General features: G+C 34.4%; 1 non-coding gene across 1 annotated transcript; it reads right to left on the reverse strand.

The window, feature by feature from the left end:
• Nucleotides 1-5288: 5288 nt before the first annotated feature.
• Nucleotides 5289-5394, reverse strand: LOC112101378. The gene has a single exon (XR_002907505.1). It is a non-coding gene; the product is annotated as a small nucleolar RNA R71 (small nucleolar RNA).
• Between the last annotated feature and the right edge of the window lie 2655 nt (nucleotides 5395-8049).

Consider the following 8049-nt stretch of genomic DNA (forward strand, 5'->3'; position numbering starts at 1 on the left):
AATGTCTCTTATTTTTCTCTTTTCTAAGTCATTCAATTGGCTAGAAGGTTTTGGAATTTATTTGCAAGCATAAGATTATGAGATACATGAAGTTGTGAGTGGGAAGGGAATTTCAAAACTTTCTAGTCAATTGAATGACTCAGAAAAGATAAAATTGTCTCTCATTTCTAAAGCCATGAATGCATTGTTTTGTGCTTTTCATAAGAAATAATTTCATAGAGTTTCATTTTGTGATAATGCATATGAAATCTAGAAGAAACTTGAAGTTGTTTATGAAGTAGCAAATCAAGTCAAGGAATATAAAATCAGTGGATACACTATGCAATATGAGTTGTCAAACTTGGCACTTATGGCAATTGGAGATGAATCTTTTGATGAGTCAGATGAGGTAAATGATCTTCACTTGTATAATGAACTGTTTGAGGCTTTTAAAGAATTGCATAATGACTTGAAGAAATTGGTTTGAAAAATGCTTCTCTTAAAAAGAAATTGTTGGAGTTTTCAAATGAAAATGATATTTTACAAAAGAAAAAAGAATTCTTTAAGTGAAAAGATTAAATGTCTTAAAATAGAGTATAAGATGTTGCATGATAAAGTCAATTTATTCAAAGAAAAACAAAGTACTTCTTTTAAACATGAAAAATCACTTGTCAATGAATTGATCATGGAAAACGAAGCTCTTAAGAAAAAGAGCAGTGAGCTTAATAATATTGTGTTAAAGTTTACAAATGGTCAAAAAAATTTAGAAAAATAGCTTAACTCTCTAAAATGTGTTTTTGACAAATGAGACATTGGTTGTAAGTCAAACTTGAAACAACAATATTATAAACATTGTTTTGCTAAGGCTACCTCAATTAGTGAGCATCAAATTGTTTGCAATTATTGTAATGGAAATGGTCATATAAGGTATACGTGTCCAATTACAAATAATACTTATCTTGGCATTAGATGGATTTTTGAAGCTGACACTAATACATTGGAAAATTGTAATTCCAACAAGGCGATCAGATTCCCAAACATATTTGTACAATTAAATGAACTTGAAACATTCTGAAATTTTATATAGGGGTTGGTACATGTGTTAGTATTTCCATTGTTAATTTCATAATTTTCTGTTTAGTATCTAATTTTATAAAAATCTCAAATCACATTCTGCTCGGTTAAGGTACTGTGAAATAGTTTCGAATTTGTCAAGTAATAAATAGTCTTGAAATTGTTTTGGGTACCAGCTCCTCTTGAAACTTTTATATGCGGTACCCATGGATGTCCAAAATGTTTCCATAGAATATTATGTCATTTTGATTTTTAGATTAAGAGTTAAAATTATGAGAATCAGACTAGTACGGGTATGAATTAGAAAATCTAATTCTTAGGATAAGTTATTGATAGTTATATCTTATATTTGTTAAGGTGTTGGAGGTGATTGAGGCTTAGAGGTGTGTTAGTTCAAATCCTTTTATCGAGATAAGTAACTTCATTCCTAATATACTGGATATGTATAAGTATTTTGATATTATTATAAGAGTTTTTATACTACTTAGAAGATTAATGGATTTTCATAACAAAATCATTTTATGAAAAATGTTTTCGAATCTAAATTCTTTTAACAAAATATTTTATAAATGCTTTTCATTATGTAAATTATTTTATGACATAACTACCTTTTATAATTTTGTTTATGAAATATTTTGTAAGCGTAAATTGTTGCTATGGACTTTCATGAATCTGATACAAATGTTTTGTGCTTATGTATGATCTCAATTATTTATGATCGTATAGGGGACAAAACGCCGCAAAATGCCATGTATAAGTAATTACATATGAAAAGTTAATTTGAGTGTTTGGCTCATTGTCTGCTGTTATTCTGATTCTGATTCTGATCGTATTATACGATATCTATGTTTTGGATGAGTACTAGATTTTTGTTCTGAGTGTGCACACGATATATTGATTCTGTTTCTGGCCCGGTCACCGAGATTATAGGTGACACTATGTGACATGAGCTAACTATTTGCTTTATGTGTATTATAAAATTTGCTTTCATGATTGATTATTCTTTTGACATTCTAAATTACCATAAATTTATTTCATCTTATTGAAATATGTTGATTTATGAAATTTATGAATTATAATATATGTTTTAAATAAAGAAAAGGCTTGTAATATTTTTGGTATCAATAGGCCTAGTGTGTTAGGAATGGTTTTACTTACTGAGTTGACGGCTCATCCCTCGTCATTACTTTTTGCAGATTAAGTTCCTTTCAAGAGGTGTGCTTAGCTTGGAGTTAGAGATTTCATTTCCTTTTTGCTATTTGAATAAGAGAAGAAATAGACTTATGTTTCTTTTTAGTATATTTCTGTTTGTTTCGTACATCTCTATTATGAACTTGTAATTTTGAGTTTTGAGACTTTTGTTATTTTATGTTTCGAAAGAGATTATTTAGTGTTAGACACATAAATTTGTGGATTTATTTGAATAAGATTTGAGGTATTTCAGTTTGGAATTTATGAGTACGGATTAGGATTTGTAAGTAACCTCATTCTTCACGTGCTCCGCACATGTTAGATTTTGGGTGTTACAATTGTGGTATCAGAGCATTGGGTTAGGATTCTGTAGACTTTCTTTTAAAGTCTAATTAGATTGTCTAAAGAATTAATTACACTTGTTTTATAGACATGAAGAAGAACATTATGGATATAAAAAGTGCTAAGAATAAGAGATGGATATAAATTGACAGGACTGAGCATTTTATCTTAGGTGGTGTTCTTGTCAAAGATCTTAGAAGACTTCATAAGCAGCGAATGGATGATAGACTTAGACGGACTAGTGTTGTCTACAGAGATACTCCTCCAGGACCTAGAGCTTTAAAGAAGAAATTCAATGAGGCTATATGGGGACTACTTGTTTATGGCAAGGGAGCTAACAAAAACAAGCTTGTAATACATCGCCTATTTTGGACAAGACCTCAATTTAAGCCTTGTTATAGCAATGGATGGGTTTCTTCATGCCTAGATAATCTACCTCATAAAACTCTTGAGGAAAATGGGACAGTTAGAGTCATGACTGAGGAAAGAAAAGTAGAATTAGATCCTTTCCTTATCCGGTTGAGTAAATGATAACTCTAGAAAATGAGAGTTATTACATCAGTTCTAGACTTGAATCAAGATCACTTAGAGAACAAATAAGGCGTTTTTATTACATTTTGGTTACCTTTTGCATAAACATTCATTTTAGTTGAGTTTTAATAAGTTTTGCTTGAATCAAAGTAATTTGTACTAAAAACAGGTGCATAATTGTAGGTTTTAAATTCACGAGGGGATGTTGAGGCATTAGAGGAGCAAGAGGAGGAAGGAAGATGGCCACAAAAGAAGTAAAGCACAATCGGGAATAAGGTAGGGTTGTAGCAACTGTTAGAGCAACCAGTGTTGTAGCAATCTGGGAGCAATGCGGGAGAAAACTTAGGCGCGGGTCAGCCATAAAATCGCAATCTGCATGTTTCCTAATTTAAACACATGCACGCTCATGGGCTTTGGTTTAACCTAATTTGCAATATAAAAAGGAGGCGTGAACCACATAGAAAGGCGGTAAGGAATTATCATCAAAATAATTACAAAGGCAAGAAGAAGAAGATCAAGATTGAAGAGTGCTGTTCGGCATCATTGAAGAACCGTGCATGATCATTAGTCTTTCACCGTGCTCAACTTATATTATCTTTCTTCCTTTAATTGTTTGGATGTATTCCGTGATCAGTATATTTACGTTTACTTTTCTCATTCAGAATATGAACTAAACTCACTTGTAGTTGAGTGATAAATAATCCATTGGGTTCTTGACTGTTCTTATATGTTGTTATGACATTGTTGTAGCATTATACTCTAGTAGTTTTTATGAATATAACTGTTATTTTAGTTGACCACCCATTTAATAGTTTCAGTTAAGATAGAGCAACAAAAGGGCATGTCTTAGCGGATATTATTAGAGTATTACTTGCTCTTAATTTGAGTTTCCTGGATTAAGTTATCTTGAATCCCATAAGGGCAATACTTGAAGTTAAGATTTGTGACACACTAGATATAGGTGTTCACCTTGTAAGGTGGAAGGGTTAAAGACCATAATGCTATACTATAAATAGATTAGTAACTGGTCATTATTAATAGATTTAAGGGTATGAGACTTCCAATATGCGATAACTGAGGATGCAAATAAACTCTGCCCAGTGCTGCAGCACTGGTCGTAACAATTAGTACTAATTTGATGAAAAACAGTCAACCCCAAAGGAGAGTTTGGTCATTCAACTACCTCAATCTCAATTGAATCTTAAACACATGTAATCTAGTTTATTTCATTACCGTATTGTCTTATTTAGTTCTTATTTCAATTATTGATTACGATAGAAATTATTTGACAATTGTTTGTTTTGGTTTCAACTTGAGTTGCGTTATTGCGAGTGCTATAGCATTTTGAGTAACATCAATCCCTATGGAGACGATCTTGAATATTTATCACTTTATTACTTATTGTGTATACTTGCACATTGACATTGATAGTTATTGGTTATAAAAATCACCAATAAGTTTTTGGCACCGTTTCCGGGGATTGATTGTTTATTTGTGATGTGTGAAGTAAATCGTGATAGCGCAAAATTTGACTTAATTCATTCTATTGATTGGCAGATCAGTATGTGCATGCGCAAGGACAGATCTGTGGTATTCCAATTCGATCCTAAGATTGAAAGGACTGTCAGGAGATTGCGAAGAGAATAAATAAATTCAAAGACTGTTTCAGGCAAGAATAATTTACAGGATGAGGGAAATTTGAACCTTCACGGGCCCTTACAACCAGTCAACATTCATGAGGAGCAGAATGAACATGCTAATGGGAGACAGCTAGACAACAACAATATTATTTACATGGCTGATGACAGAGACATAGCTATAAGAGATTATGCTGTATTAACTCCACAAGTTGTACACCCTAGAATCATCAGACCTGAGGTAGAAGCAGCGAATTTTGAGCTGAAACCAGTGATGTTTCAAATGTTGCAAACAATTCAATGGACTGCCAAATAAAGATCCTCATCTCCATCTTAAATTATTCTTGGAAGTAAGTGATGCTTTCAAGATTGCTGGAGCAACACAAGAGGCCTTAAGGCTGAGGCTCTTCCCTTATTCCTTAAGAGATCGAGTAAGGGCATGGTTAAATTCATTACCATCTGATTCCATCACTACATGGAATGAATTGGCTAATAAATTCCTAATGAAATATTTCCCACCGATAAAGAATGCAAAGTTGCAAAATGAGATTACTTCTTTCCATCAACTTGAAGATGAGAGTTTGTACGAGGCTTGGGAAAGGTTCAAGGAATTGCTCAGAAGGTGTCCTCATCATGGTATTCGTTGTTGCATTCAATTGGAAACTTTCTACAATGGGTTGAATCCAAGTACAAGGTTAATGGTGGATGCTTCAGCAAATGGAGTCTTGTTATCCAAATCTTAAACTGAAGCTTATGGAATTCTGGAAAGAATTGTTAATAATAATTATCAGTGGCCTTCAGCCAGGCAACCAGCAACAAGATGATCAACAGGGGTACATAACATAGATGCAATTACAACCTTATCAACACAAATAACTTCATTGACTAACATGGTAAAGGCCATGACATCTGCTCCAGCAACAGTAAAGCAAGTTACTGAACTTTCTTATGTCTACTGTGGTGAAGAACATGATTTTGATAATTGTCCTGGAAATTCAGCTTCAGTAAACTATGTGGGTAACTTCAATCGACAACCTCAGAACAACCCATATTCAAATACTTACAACCCAGGCTGGAAACAACACCCAAATTTCTCATGGAGCAGTCAGAATCGAAATGCTCCAGCATTGAATGGACAAAGTAGAAACACACAACCACCTGGTTTTCATTAACAAAGTCAAGGGCAAAAGCATATCAGTCAGGATCCAATCACTTCACTGGAAGCACTGATCAAGGAGTATATTGCAAAGAATAAAGCAATTGTGCAGAGTCAAGTTGTGTCCTTGAGAAACCTTGAGAATCAAATGGGACAACTAGCTACAACAATGAGCAGCAGAACTTAAGGAAGCCTACCTAGCAACACAGAAGACCCTAGGAGAGAGAGCAAAGAACACTGCAAAGTAATTAATTTGAGATCTGGAAAGAATGTTGATATCCCAGTTGATGTAACCAAAAATAGGATGGAATGCAATTCAGCACAAAAACCACTCCAAAATAGAAGCATGTCACAACAAACTCCCCATCAAGACACTGATTACATGGGCCAAGCTACAGCAACTGCAAAAGAAATTCAACCAGAACATGCTGAAAAAGAAGTTGCAACACCAATAACCACTTCCTACACCAAACCAAACAAACAGAGTGTGGTACCTCCTGAATCTAACCAGCAGTTTGGACATCCACCATATTTCCCACAAAGGTTCTAGAAGCAAAAACAAGACAAGTAGTTCAGAAAATTCTTAGAAGTGTTGAAACAATTACACATTAATATACCTTTTGTAGAAGCTTTGGAGCAAATGCTAAATTATGTGAAATTTCTAAAAGACAACTTGGTAAGAAAGAGAAGACTGAGAGAATTTGAAACTGTTGCTTTAACACAAGAAAGTAGTCATATGCTCCAAAGTAAAATGCCTGCAAAAGTGAAGGATCCAGGGAGTTTTACAATACCATGCTCTATAGGAACTAGGTATGCTGGCAGAGCACTTTGTGACCTGGGAGCCAGCATTAATTTGATGCCATTGTCTGTATTTAAATAGCTGAGAGTAGGGGAATGTAGACCAACAACAGTCACTCTGCAACTAGCTGACAAATCTCATGTATACCCTAAAGGAAAAATAGATGATGTGCTGGTGAAGGTTAAAAATTCATCTTCCCAGTGGATTTCATTGTACTGGATTTTGAAGCTGATAAAGAGGTACCCATTATACTTGGAAGACCTTTTCTAGCAACTGGAAAAACTCTGATAGATGTGCAGAAAAGAGAGTTCACCATAAGAGTGAATGATCAGCAAGTCACATTTAATGTACTAGAGGCTATGAGGAACCCTGATGAAGTAGAAGACTGTAATTTCCTGAGTGTAGTGGATTTTATTGTAGCAGACAGAATGGACAGATGCTGCAGTAATTTATTTGACAAAGTCACTACCTTTGATGATGCAGAAGAGGAAGATGTTGCAACAATTCAGACAGATTGGATGGAAGCAAAGCAATTTGATAAGCACAACAGATTCATTGAACATCTGAATCTTTCAGATAGGGAAGTGAAAACGACTTTACCATCTATTGAATCACCTCCTAATCTTGAATTAAAACTGTTATCTTCACATTTAAAATATGCTTATCTTGGTCAAAATAACACACTCCCTGTAATCATCTCTTCTACTTTGGATGCAGGTCAAGAACAGAGTTTAATAGATTTGCTTGGAAAATACAGAAGAGCAATTGGATTGACCATAGCAGAAATAAAGGGGATAAGCCCATCAATTTGCATGCATAAAATCCTGCTAGAAGGTTACTCCAGCAATTTAGTTGAGCACCAGAGAAGGTTGAACCCTATCATGAAAGAAGTGGTGAAGAAGGAAATCATCAAATGGTTAGATGCTGGAATCATATACCCAATATCAGATAGTTCATGGGTGAGCCCAGTTCAATGTGTTCCAAAGAAGGGAGTGATAACAGTAATAACTAATGAGAAGAATGAACTTATTCCTATAAGGACAGTAACTGGATGGAGAGTATGTATGGATTACAGGAAGCTCAACAAAGCCACAAGGAAAAACCACTTTCCACTGCCATTCATAGACCAGATGTTGGACAAACTTGCTGGAAAATAATACTATTGTTTCCTAGATGGGTATTCAGGCTACAACCAGATTGCTATAGCTCCTGAGGATCAGGAGAAGACTACATTTACTTGTCCTTATGGAACATTTGCCTTCAGAAGAATGCCCTTTGGGTTGTGCAATGCTCCAGCAACTTTTCAGAGATGCATGATGTCTATATTTTCTTATATGGTA

Source organism: Citrus clementina, unplaced genomic scaffold (genome assembly GCF_000493195.1).
Source record: "Citrus clementina cultivar Clemenules unplaced genomic scaffold, Citrus_clementina_v1.0 scaffold_2, whole genome shotgun sequence".
Classification (NCBI taxonomy): Eukaryota; Viridiplantae; Streptophyta; class Magnoliopsida; order Sapindales; family Rutaceae; genus Citrus; species Citrus x clementina.